General features: G+C 42.5%; 1 pseudogene; it reads right to left on the minus strand.

The window, feature by feature from the left end:
* Nucleotides 1-2005: 2005 nt before the first annotated feature.
* Nucleotides 2006-11919, minus strand: LOC124044268 (annotated as a pseudogene).
* Between the last annotated feature and the right edge of the window lie 874 nt (nt 11920-12793).

Here is a 12793-nt window from a genome sequence, read left to right on the forward strand (position 1 = left end):
TTACATTACCCTCTCTCCCTCAGTGACATATCCTGACATAATGTAAACATTACATTACCCTCTCTCCCTCAGTGACATATCCTGACAATGTAAACGATACATTACCCTCTCTCCCTCAGTGACATAATGTAAACATTACATTACCCTCTCTCCCTCAGTGACATAATGTAAATGTTACATTACCCTCTCTCACTCAGTGACATATCCTGACATAATGTAAACATTACATTACCCTCTCTCCCTCAGTGACATATCCTGACATAATGTAAATGTTACATTACCCTCTCTCCCTCAGTGACATATCCTGACATAATGTAAACGTTACATTACCCTCTCTCCCTCAGTGACATGAATAAGTATATTTCATATTCTCCGAACATCACTTTAAAGAATGTAATATATAAAATATATTTTGATTTGTTCACACTTTTTTTGGCTACTACATGATTCTGTGGTATTTCAGTGTTTTTTAGGCTTCACTATCGTCAGAATGAAGAAACACCCTTGACTGTGTCCAAACATTTATTAAACAGCATGAAGTAATTTTTTTTTTTTAAACCTTTATTTAACTAGGCATAGTCAGTTAAGAACAAATTCTTATTTTCAATGATGGCCTAGGAACAGTGGGTTAACTGCAGAACGACAGCTCTGTCAGCTCAGGGGTTTGAACTTGCAACCTTCCGGTTACTAGTCCAACGCTCTAACCACTAGGCTACCCTGCCGCCGTCCTAATGAAAGGATTTGACAGAATAAATACAATCGATATAAAAATAAATTCAATTAGTACGAGGAGAACGTATAAAGTGACAGCATATAGGTCTCAACACACTTTTACACTTAAGACATAACCAACTTTGAACATACATACAGTACACCTCAGGGAAAATGTCATTTAATTGGTTCGTAAAATTACCTGCTAGCAGATACCCATGAACTTCCCAGTCATTGCACTAACGGTGGTTAGCACTAACGGTAGTTAGCACTAACGGTAGTTAGCACTAACGGTGGTTAGCACTAACGGTGGTTAGCACTAACGGTGGTTAGCACTAACGGTGGTTAGCACTAACGGTAGTTAGCACTAACGGTAGTTAGCACTAACGGTGGTTAGCACTAACGGTGGTTAGCACTAACGGTGGTTAGCACTAACGGTAGTTAGCACTAACGGTAGTTAGCACTAACGGTAGTTAGCACTAACGATAGTTAGCACTAACGGTGGTTAGCACTAACGATAGTTAGCACTAACGGTGGTTAGCACTAACGGTAGTTAGCACTAACGGTGGTTAGCACTAACGGTGGTTAGCACTAACGGTAGTTAGCACTAACGGTGGTTAGCACTAACGGTGGTTAGCACTAACGATAGTTAGCATTGCTTAAATCCCAAAGTACCCCATTAAACATTTGAATGATTTTTTAATACTTAGAAATAGTGTAACATGTACAGATTTGTAATATACAGCAGTAATGTAAAAAAACAAAAATCCCCAATTTAAGTCCTGGCCCAAGGACACTTTCTTACTTTTCCAGAAAACCTCAGCACGTTCCTAAAATGATTTAGAAATGTATAGCGGTTCTATTTTTTAGCTGGACTACCTGATTGCACCTATTATTATCCAATGAAAATCCAGCTACTGGGTAGGTGTAATTACTGAAACACAAGCACCTTTCTCTGGCCCCAGTTGCAGAGCAAACTAAAATACCCACAGAAGTTTACTTTATTGTAAAATAGTTTTCTTTTGATCAACAATAATGGTGGTAGCTGAGTGGAAACAGTGCAATAGCCAGGCCTACTATAAAACTATTTCACTAAGCAAATCAGTTCAACAAATTCTTATTTACAATGACGGCCTACCGGGGAACAGTGGGTTAACTGCCTTGCTCAGGGGCAGAACGACATATGTTTACCTTGTCAGCTCAGGGATTCGATCCAGCAACCTTTCGGTTACTGACCCAACACGCTAACCACTAGGCTACCTGCTCTAACCAATAGGCTACCTGCTCTAACCAATAGGCTACCTGCTCTAACCAATAGGCTACCTGCTCTAACCAATAGGCTACCTGCTCTAACCAATAGGCTACCTGCTCTAACCAATAGGCTACCTGCTCTAACCAATAGGCTACCTGCCGCCCCTAGTTAATGTTCTGACGCTATCAAGTTCATCTCAAATCCTAATGGAGTGCAAAAGTCTCATGTCTGAAGTCACAGGATCATTCATAATGATCTAAGAAATCCAGTCCATTAGGTGAGTCATAATCCTGTTCTCTGTCAGACTCAGGAATCAGGTCCTCTTCAAGGCAGACGATGGAGATGAGATCATGCCGTTCTTCACAGGGACTGGTTGTGAGGGACAGGTCCTGCTGGGGGAACACCCCTGACAGGTACTGGAAAATAAACCCCATCGTGAAAGTTGTTAGTGCTTTGTCCAGTGGTTGTAAGCTACTTGTACATCAAGGGGCCTAACGCCACAAAAACAGGCCCCTGCCCTATGGGCCATTCTGGCTCGCACAAGGCAACTGATGCACCTCCTGCCCTGTGGGCCATTTTGGCTCGCACAAGGCAACTGATGCACCTCCTGCCCTGTGGGCCATTCTGGCTCGCACAAGGCAACTGATGCACCTCCTGCCCTATGGGCCATTCTGGCTCGCACAAGGCAACTGATGCACCTCCTGCCCTATGGGCCATTCTGGCTCGCACAAGGCAACTGATGCACCTCCTGCCCTATGGGCCATTCTGGCTCGCACAAGGCAACTGATGCACCTCCTGCCCTATGGGCCATTCTGGCTCGCACAAGGCAACTGATGCACCTCCTGCCCTATGGGCCATTCTGGCTCGCACAAGGCAACTGATGCACCTCCTGCCCTATGGGCCATTCTGGCTCGCACAAGGCAACTGATGCACCTCCTGCCCTATGGGCCATTCTGGCTCGCACAAGGCAACTGATGCACCTCCTGCCCTATGGGCCATTCTGGCTCGCACAAGGCAACTGATGCACCTCCTGCCCTATGGGCCATTCTGGCTCGCACAAGGCAACTGATGCACCTCCTGCCCTATGGGCCATTCTGGCTCGCACAAGGCAACTGATGCACCTCCTGCCCTATGGGCCATTCTGGCTCGCACAAGGCAACTGATGCACCTCCTGCCCTATGGGCCATTCTGGCTCGCACAAGGCAACTGATGCACCTCCTGCCCTATGGGCCATTCTGGCTCGCACAAGGCAACTGATGCACCTCCTGCCCTATGGGCCATTCTGGCTCGCACAAGGCAACTGATGCACCTCCTGCCCTATGGGCCATTCTGGCTCGCACAAGGCAACTGATGCATTTTATTTATGCAAGGGAGTCCCATTAACAGATGCCTGTTCATTTTGGCACTTTTTTTTTGAATAGATTTAATCTAATCTGAATAATTTAGACTAAAATAAATAGATTAAATAGCATTGTCATTTTTATTATTTGAACAATGATTTAGTCTAGTCATTATCAAAATCATGAAAACAGGGACATATTGGTTTTATTTATTTATTTATTATCATTTTAGTTAACTAAATGCCCTCTGTTTTTGTCACATCACATTTGTAATGCCTCATTAACCTATAGGTCACATACAATGGCGTCGGAAAGTATTCAAACCCCTCGACACATTCGTCTTGGGTATGTCTGTATCAGCTTTGCACATCTGGATGTGGAGATTTTTCTCCAATTCTTCCATGCATCTCAAGGACCATAAAAGTAAATTGGATGCGCCTGAACTCAGTTTGGAGTTTCATACCAAAGGATTGTGAATACTTAATAGTTAAAGAAAATTATATCTGTAATTCATTGTCAATAAATTTGCCAACATTTCTAGAAACATGTTTTCACTTTGTCATTATGGGGTATCGTATGTAGATGGGTGAAAAATAAATGAAATCCATTTGGAATTTAGGCTGTAACAACATCAAAACGTGGAATATGTCAAGGGGTAAGAATAATTTCAGGAGACACTGTGTGTTTACTATAGGTAAAGGAGGTATTACAAACTGTGATGAGACTAAAATTTGACTAAATTTTTACCTTTATTTTACTAGGCAAGTCAGTTAAGAAGAACAAATTCTTATTTTCAATGACGGCCTAGGAACAGTGGGTTAACTGCCTGTTCAGGGGCAGAACGACAGATTTTTTACCTTGTCAGCTCGGGGATTTGAACTTGCAACCTTTCGGTTACTAGTCCAACGCTCTAACCACTAGGCTACCCTGCCGCCTAGGTATTTAGTTGACAGGCACCCATAAGAACAGACGCTGTTATCACATGAAACAACACATCTATGATCACTCTATCCGTGGAAAGACGTACCTCACAATAGTGGTCTGGTAACCGTAGTGGGGGCTGAAGGAACTGTTTGATTTTCGTATGGTGCCTATAGATGAAGAGCGTAAGACCCACTACCAAGACACCCAACAGGATGGTAGAGGTCACACCGATCGCCACAATCTTCTTTTTCTGTGTCCTTTCTGTAAAAGAAGATAACACACATCTCACACAGAGAAATAGGGAGCGATATAGATATATCCATCTATCAATATAGATTCATATAGATACAGTTGAAGTCGGAAGTTTACATACACTTCGGTTGGAGTCATTATCGTTATTCAACCACTTCACAAATTTCTTATTAACAAACTATAGTTTTGGCAAGTCGGTTAGGACGTCTACTTTGTGCATGACACAAATAATCTTTCCAACAATTGTTTACAGACAGATTATTTAACTTGTAATTCACTGTATCACAATTCCAGTGGGTCAGAAGTTTACATACACTAAGTTGAATGTGGAGGAACCGCGTTCTGTCTCCTAGAGATGAACGTACTTTGGTGCGAAAAGTGCGAATCAATCCCAAAACAACAGCAAAGGACCTTGTGAAGATGTTGGAGGAAACAGGTACAAGAGTATCTGTATCCACAGTAAAACAAGTCCTACATCAATATAACCTGAAAGGCCGCTCTGCAAGGAAGAAGCCACTGCTCCAAAACCGCCATAAAAAAGCCAGACTATGGTTTGCAACTGCACATGGGGACAAAGATCGTACTTTTTGGAGAAATGTCCTCTGGTCTGATGAAACAAAAATAGAAATGTTTGGCCATAATGACCATCGTTATGTTTGGAGGAAAAAGGGGGAGGCTTGCAAGCTGAAGAACACCATTGGCCCAGCGTCGTCCAGGTTAGGGGATGTCCTTGTCCCATCACGCTGTGGCGGGCCGGGCACAGTGCATGCTGATACGGTTGCCAGGCGTTTCCTTCGACACATTGGCTGGCTTCCGGGTTATGTGGGCATTGTGTCAAGAAGCAGTGCAGCTTGCCTGAAATATCAGTCTCTTTACTCAGTACTTGAAGCATGGAGGAGGTGGTGTGGGAGTGCTTTGCTGGTGTATATAGAATTCAAGGTACACTTAAACAGCATTCTGCAGTGATACGCCATCCCATCTGGTTTGCGTTAGTGGGACTATCATTTGTTTTTCTACAGGACAATGACCCAGAACACACCTCCAGGCTGTGTATGGGGCTACTTGACCAAGAAGAAGGGTGATGGAGTGCTGTATCAGACGACCTGGCCTCCACAATCACCCAACCTCAACCCAATTGAGATGGTTTGGGATGAGTTGGACCGCAGAGTGAAGGAAAAGCCACCAACAAGTGCTTAGCATATGTGGGAACTTCTTTAAGACTGTTGGAAAAGCATTCCAGGTGAAGCTGGTTGAGAGAATGCCAAGAGTGTGCAAAGCTGTAATCAAGGCAAAGGGTGACTACTTTGAAGAATCTCAAATATAAATATCTGTTCAACACTTTCTTGGTTACTACATGATTCCATGTGTGTTATTTCATAGTTTTGATGTCTTCATTATTATTCTACAATGTAGAAAATAGTCAAAGTAAAGAAACACCCTTGAATGAGTAGGTGTCCAAACTTTTTTACAATATATATATATTTTTTAATAAAAGGCTGTAATGTACCAAAATGAGGAAAAAGCCAAGGTTGGTGGCAGTGGTGTAATGGTGTGGGGGATTTTTTTTTCATGGCACACATTAGGTCAATTGATACCAATTTGGAAATGTTTCCGTGCCCCGAAGAAGTCAGGCTGTTAAGGATGTATTATGGAGTATTTCATTTAGATTGACGAGGGGGGAAAAAAGTATGTAATCAATTTTAGAATAAGGCTGTAACGTAACAAAATGTGGAAATAGTCAAGGGGTCTGAATACTATCCGAATGCACGGCCACGTGACTCACTGTCTGTAGGTAGCGAACCATTTTCGCGAACGAGGTGGTGTACTTAAAACTGGCCTTTGAGTGTTTTGAGAGAGAGAATGAGGAGTTACTAGGCGAACTGTTATCATTAGAATAGTGGTTCCCAAACTTCTTATCATCCCGTACCCCTTCAAACATTCAACCTCCAGCTGCGCACCCCCTCTAGAACCAGGGTCAGCTGTACCCCCTCTAGAACCAGGGTCAGCGCACTCAAATGTTTTTGTTTTTTTTGCGATCATTGTAAGCCTGCCACACACACACACACACACACACACACACACACACACACACACACACACACACACACACACACACACACACACACACACACACACACACACACACACACACACACACACACACACACACACACACACACACACACACACACACACACACACACACAACGATACATTTATTAAACACAAGAATGAGTGTGAGTTATTGTCACAGCCTGGCTCGTGGCAAGTGACAAAGAGCTCTTATAGGACCAGGGCACAAATAATATAATAATAATCAATCATTTTGCTCTTTATTTAACCATCTTACATGTAAAACCTTATTTGTTCATCAAAAATGGTGAATAACTCACCACAGGTTAATGAGAAGGGTGTGCTTGAAAGGATGCACCCAACTCTGCAATGTTGAGTTGTATTGGAGAGAGGCTCAGTCTTAAATACATTTCCACACAGTCTGTGCCTGTATTTTTTTATGCTAGTGAGGGCCGAGAATCCATTCTCACATAGGTACGTGGTTGCAAAGGGCATCAGTGTCTTAACAGCGTGATTTGCCAAGGCAGGATACTCTGAGCGCAGCCCTATCCAGAAATCTGGCAGTGGCTTCTGATTAAATACAATTTTCACAGAACTGCTTGTTGCAATTGTTCAGATATCGGTAAGTGGACTGGAGGCAAGGCATGATAACGAATCTAGTTATTTGTGTCATCCGTTTCGGGAAAGTAACAGCGTAATTGCGCACCCAACTCACTCAGGTGCGTCGCTATATCACATTTGACATTGTCCGTAAGCTTGAGTTCATTTGCACACAACAACAACAAAAAATCATACAATGATGGAAAGACCTGGAGAAGAGCTCCAACTTCTTAATCACAGCCTCAATTTTGTCCCGCACATTGATAATAGTTGCGGAGAGTCCCTGTAATCCTAGATTCAGATCATTCAGGCGAGAAAAACTTCACCCAGATAGGCCAGTCGTGTGAGAAACTCGTCATCAGACAAGTGAAAATTATGGTCAGTAAAGAAAACTTTAAGCTCTTCTCTCAATAAAATAAAAAAAAATATGTGTCAATATTTTGCCCCTTGATAACCAGCGCACTTCTGTATGTTGTAAAAGCGTTACATGGGTCGCTGCCCATATCATTGCATAGGGCAGAAAATACACGAGAGTTCAGGGGCCTTGCTTTAACAAAGTTAACCATTTTCACTATAGTGTCCATAATGTCTTTCAAGCTGTCAGGCATTCCCTTGGCAGCAAGAGCCTCTCGGTGGATGCTGCAGTGTACCCAAGTGGCGTCGGGAGCAACTGCTTGCACTCCACTGTCTCCCTGTCATGGCTTTCTCGCCATCAGTACAGATACCAACATGATCAGCAGCTACGTTTAGCTACCTACGGAACGTTAGTGGAATTCCCGCGAGAGGGTAACGGTTAATGTGATTGGATGTTCATTATTTGACTAGGCTACCTGGTTAATGTGATTGGATGTTAATTATTTGACTAGGCTACCTGGTTAATGTGATTGGATGTTAATTATTTGACTAGGCTACCTGGTTAATGTGATTGGATGTTAATTATTTGACTAGGCTACCTGGTTAATGTGATTGGATGTTCATTATTTGACTAGGCTACCTGGTTAATGTGATTGGATGTTAATTATTTGACTAGGCTACCTGGTTAATGTGATTGGATGTTAATTATTTGACAAGGCTACCTGGTTAATGTGATTGGATGTTAATTATTTGACTAGGCTACCTGGTTAATGTGATTGGATGTTAATTATTTGACAAGGCTACCTGGTTAATGTGATTGGATGTTAATTATTTGACAAGGCTACCTGTATTTGACATCGTGTTGTCATTTCGCTGAAAACTAGATGGTTTAATTTTATTTTTGGCAGTGAAACAAGGCTACCCAGGCGAGAGAAAAAAACTCACCCAAATGTATAACCCTGTTGTAGTAAAATATAAAATGAACTGTTTGAAAATGTGAAGAATATATATATATATATATATATTTTGGGGGTACCCCAGTTTGGGAATACCTGCATTAGAGGATAGAATAACGGTAATAGCAAGTCAACTAATACAGAGAGAGCCTGGATGAGCCTCACCTGACTCTTGAATGGACTCACAATGTTGAACGCTGGGGGTTCCAAAGGGTTTTTGGTAACATAAATACCGGACCTGTACACAGTACCTCCGGCCCACATCCAGACGTTCGATGGTCTTAAGGGATGTGGAGGTGTAAAGATCCTGCTAAAACAAGGGTAGAGAGAGGCACATCAACACATCTTCGATCACACTAACATCCTACAGTGGGGATCTCCAAAACGCCTGATAACTTCCCAATTCATTTCCCAAACCTTGGATGAATATGGTGTTTCAGTGCTGGATAAAGAAAACCTGCATTCATTTTTAATTTAAATGTTTTAGTTTTTTTTTTAAACCTGGCTTGCTTCCACGTTGCTACTCACTTTGAGCTCCTCGCCGTCTCGGCCGTATTGAACGTGGTACTGAAAATGGTCTCCATTATCCTCCAGTAGACGGTTGTTCTTTACCATGTGGACCATCAGAAGTCCTTCCTTGAGGTCAACTGGACTTCAGGGCTGCAAGAATCAGCTGGGTGGGTGGTTTCAGAAGGAGAGGGGTGGGTGGGTCAGAAGGAGAGGGGTGGGTGTGTCAGAAGGAGAGGGGTGGGTGTGTCAGAAGGAGAGGGTTGGGTGTGTCAGAAGGAGAGGGGTGGGTCAGAAAGAGAGGGGTGGGTAGGTCAGAAGGAGAGGGGTGGGTGGGTCAGAAGGAGAGGGGTGGGTGGGTCAGAAGGAGAGGGGTGGGTGGGTCAGAAAGAGAGGGGTGGGTGGGTCAGAAAGAGAGGGTGGGTCAGAAAGAGAAGGGGTGGGGAACTTGATTTTAAAATACCGTTGCTCAAGCTTTCGCACCAAACCACAATGCTACCAATGCGCTGGCCTACTGATGAAGCAGACTAGGCCTTGGACTTGACATGAAACAGGCCAGATCCAAATTGTATACAGTTTATCAATAACTGAAGTGGAACGATCTGTTACCATGTCGACAGGCTTCGACGAATCTGGATGTGCGGTTCCCTTCCTGAGCCAGGACTCGCACCATCACACATCCAGACTGTATATTACAGGTGGTGAGCTCGGTCTGAACACAGCCCGAAATGTTGTGCCACTTCTCGCGATCACTGCTGTGGATTAAAAAGAAGGCTCAGACGAGGAAATAACTGTGTCATAACCGAGCAAAACATCTGTCCTTAGGGGGTCAGGAGTTTTTGCTGGTCAACTGACCTGGGACACCGATAAACATTGCCTTCAGAGAGTACTCACACCCTTGACACCGATCAACATTGCCTTCAGAGAGTATTCACACCCTTGACTTTTTCCCACATTCTGTTGTGTTACAGCTTGAATTTAAAATGGATACGATTTAGGTTTTTATGTCACTGATCCACATAAAATACACCATAATGTTAAAGTGGAATTTGATTTAAATGATTAGAAAATAAAAAGCTCACATGTCTTGAGTCAATAAGTATTCAACCTGTGTTATGGGAAGCCTAAATAACAGGAGTAAAGATGTGCTTAACATGTCATTTATTAAGTTGCATCGACTAACTGTGTGCAATAATGCTGTTAAACATAATTTTTTTAAATGACTGCACCACCTCTGTATCCCACACATACATTTATCTGTAAGGTCCCTCAGTCGAGCAGTGAATTTCAAAGCACATATTTCAACCACAAAGACCAGGGAGGTTGTTCAATAGTTTGCAAAGAAGGGCTCCTATTGGTTAGCCCCTCTACCGTATATAGCCCTCTACCGTATACAGCCCCTCTACCGTATACAGCCCCTCTACCGTATACAGCCCTCTACCGTATACAGCCCCTCTACCGTATATAACCCCTCTACCGTATATAGCCCCTCTCCGTATATAGCCCCTCTCCCGTATAGCCCCTCTCCCGTATATAGCCCCTCTCCGTATATAGCCCCTCTCCCGTATATAGCCCCTCTCCCGTATATAGCCTCTCTCCCGTATATAGCCCCTCTCCCGTATATAGCCTCTCTCCCGTATATAGCCCCTCTCCCGTATATAGCCCCTCTACTGTATATAGCCCTCTACTGTATATAGCCCCTCTACTGTATATAGCCCCTCTACTGTATATAGCCTCTACTGTATATAGCCCCTCTACTGTATATAGCCCTCTACTGTATATACTGTATATAGCCCCTCTACTGTATATAGCCCCTCTACTGTATATAGCCCCTCTACTGTATATAGCCCTCTACTGTATATAGCCCCTCTACTGTATATAGCCTCTCTACTGTTATTTTTCACTGTCTTTTTAACTGTTGTTTTTATTTCTTTACTTAATGTTCACTTAATAACCTTTTTTAACTTAAAAATGGCACTGTTGGTTAGAGCCTGTAAGTAAACATTTCACTGTAAGGTCTACTACACCTGTTGTAGACAAATAAACTTTGATTTGATTTAAGCCATGTACCACAGCTACTAGACATACTCACGTCCTGTACTGGACCGTGTACTTTATCCCTGGCCTGTCTGCGGCGGGGCTCCAACGCACAGCAGAGTCAACGCGCACGTCCCGTGGAGATGACAGCTCATCCTCAGACCACGCTACAGGCAAAAGATTCATCACTTTCTAGAGCCTAAATACATTTATTTAACAAGTCAAGTCAGTTAAGAACAAATTATTGTTTACAATGACGGCCTCCAAAAGGCCTCCTGCCCGGGGATGGGGCTAGAATTAAAAATAAGTTAAATAGAAATATAGGACAAGAGAGACAACATTATATAAATAGAGACCTAAGAAGATAACATGGCGACAACACAGCATGCCAGCAGCACAACATGGTAGCTGAACAAAACAGGGTACAAAACACCAAAGGGCAAGAAGGTAGAGACAACAATACATCACGCAAAGCAGACACAACTGTCTGTAAGAGTGTCCATGATTTACATTTACATTTAAGTCATTTAGCAGACGCTCTTATCCAGAGCGACTTACAAATCAGGAATGTCTCTAGACATTTACAGTTAGATCAAAATGCTCATGATTTTATGCTAGCTAATGTTAGAAAAGGAAATCTGAGACTACTGACCAGCTAGCTACTTACAAACATTATGAAAAAAAAGTGTAGCCTGTAAATCGATACCGAAGAAGTAGGAATAATAGCCAACGTGGAGGGGGGGAATAAATGGATTACCTTGTCTGAGGACATGACAGAGACTCCAAACAACAAAACGCCGTTCAGACACAACATTTCAGTAGATCAGGATCATTTATGGGATTGCAACATACTATTATAGATCACTATATTACTAACAACATGGAACGAAACCTACATCCAATTCCCAGAATCTGTGTGAAACTGACTTCCCTTCTCCTATCCAATCGCTTCGTCCTTAGGCAAAGTAGAAACGCCCATTTAAAGGAACAACCCAATGGCAACATTTATTATGAAAATATCAGAGTAAAAACGTTATGCTCCTGTGTAGAAATCATTACAGAACAGATAGTCATAATTGTATTATCAATGAGTGTAGGCTCATCTTTAAAAACAATATGAATTGAAAAATTGTTCTCGTATGGCGTTCTCTGCATTGGACAATTGCAAGATCACTTTTGATGTAGAGATGTGATTTTGCCAATGACACTTTAGGAAAAAAATATATGGTAAGTATAACCATACAGAGTTCTTCAGTTTGTCCCCATAGAGGAACCATTTTTTGGTGCTCGGTAGAATCCTTTGCAAAGGGTTCTACATAGAACCCATTTTAAATGGTTCTACCTAGAACCCTCTTTGAAGGGTTCTGCTGACAACCCCTTTCTCTTTATAGGTTCTTCCTATAACTTTTTATGAACGGTTCCACCAGCCTTATTAGCTTTTAAAATGAAACTTTTGACAATACATTATATCATAACTAAGGCCTTTCTGTGAGTGCCTAGTTATACCCTAACACAGTGCTGTTAGGAAACTCCTGATTTACAGGCCACAACATGCCTGCAAATCAGGTTATGCTGGCTTGTAAAAGTGATGTGTAATTCCTATTGGAATCCAGACAGAGTGAGGATAGCCAACAATTAGAATTTCTACGAAATGACTGCCAGGGTGGGAAAATTGAATTCTTAAGACTACCTAAATCATCTAAACTGGAACAAACATCTCAGTAACGGGGTGTAATATGTCCAACTACTAACAGATTGGTTTATTTTTAGAAAATATTGTTATCTTA

Source organism: Oncorhynchus gorbuscha, linkage group LG09, assembly GCF_021184085.1.
Source record: "Oncorhynchus gorbuscha isolate QuinsamMale2020 ecotype Even-year linkage group LG09, OgorEven_v1.0, whole genome shotgun sequence".
Classification (NCBI taxonomy): Eukaryota; Metazoa; Chordata; class Actinopteri; order Salmoniformes; family Salmonidae; genus Oncorhynchus; species Oncorhynchus gorbuscha.